The 1328-nt window shown below is 42.3% G+C and overlaps 1 pseudogene; it reads left to right on the top strand.

Moving 5' to 3' along the window:
* The first annotated feature begins 264 nt into the window (after positions 1-264).
* Positions 265-1059, top strand: LOC105740914 (annotated as a pseudogene).
* Positions 1060-1328: the final 269 nt, after the last annotated feature.

The following is a 1328-nucleotide window of genomic DNA, read 5'->3' as shown; positions in this document are numbered from 1 at the left end:
ATATTCTATGCCCCCTTAAGCTCTTTTGAAGTGAGGGGGTTTCCACTGCCTTTTTCTCCTCCTCCTCTGCAAATGAGACCTTCTCCATGTCCTCTTCTGTTGGGAAATGGTTGCCCACATCCCCACAAAGGGAAGAGGAAGAACCATTAGCTCAGCTGGGATCAGGGGAAGGTTGGTGCGATGTGCTACTCATTGCAAGGTATCAGCATGAACCAGGACACAACTTAATAGAAATATTTTCCTTTTGGCTCCCTGAGCAGCACCATGGTGGTAGGCAAGAACAAGCGCCCTACGAAAGACGGCAAAAAGGGAGCTAAGAAGAAAGTGGTTGATTCATTTTCTAAAAAAGACTGGTGCGATGTGAAGGCGCCAGATATATTCAACATAAGAAATATTGGAAAAACACTCACCACCAGAACTCAAGGAACCAAAATTGCACCTGACAGGCTCAAAGGTGGTGTGTTTGAAGTGAGCCTTGCTGATTTGAAGAATGATGAGGTTGCCTTTAGAAAATTCAAGCTAATTACTGAAGATGTTCAGGGCAAAAGCTGCCTGACTAACTTCCAAGGCACAGACCTCCCCCGGGACAACATGAGCTGCATGGTCAAAAAATGGCAGACCATGATCGAAGCTCATATTGATGTCAAGACTACCGATGGTTATTTGCTTCGACTGTTCTGTGTTGGCTTTACTAAAAAACGCAACAATCAGATACGGAAGACCTCTTATGCTTAGCGCCAACAGGTCCGCCAGATCCGGAAGAAGATGATGGAAATCATGACTCGGGAGGTGCAGACAAATGACCTGAAGGAAGTGGTCAATAAACTGATTCCAGACAGCACTGGGAAAGACATAGAAAAGCCTTGCCAGTCTATCTACCCTCTTCATGATGTCTTCATCAGAAAAGTAAAATTGCTGAAGAAGCCCAAGTTTGAATTGGGAAAACTCATGGAGCTTCATGGTGAAGGTAGCAGCTCTGGAAAGGCTACTGGGGATGAGACTGGCGCTAAAGCTGAATGAGCTGATGGGTTCGAACCACCAGTGCAAGAGTCCGTTTAAGATCCAGATTTTTAATAGTGATAAATAAAGTCCTATTTGTGAAAAAAAAAAGAAAAAAAAATTGCTCATTTTTCAGGAAACTTCCAGAACAAATTATTCACAATCCAGGGTGTTAGTGTGTATATCAAGACTAGTGTGAGGACTAGTAAGAATAATGAAAACCTAAAAGATTTGGAAAGTGAAAGAAGTTGTTCAATGGGAAGGAAAAGCTGGAATGAGAAAAAGGACAAGTGAAAGAAGAGAACAACAAAAACAATTATATATATATA

Source organism: Octodon degus, unplaced genomic scaffold (genome assembly GCF_000260255.1).
Source record: "Octodon degus isolate 3935 unplaced genomic scaffold, OctDeg1.0 scaffold00001, whole genome shotgun sequence".
NCBI classification, from domain to species: domain Eukaryota; kingdom Metazoa; phylum Chordata; class Mammalia; order Rodentia; family Octodontidae; genus Octodon; species Octodon degus.
The sequence above is the reverse complement of the archived record's forward strand: the minus strand, read 5'-3'. Positions and strand labels throughout refer to the sequence as shown.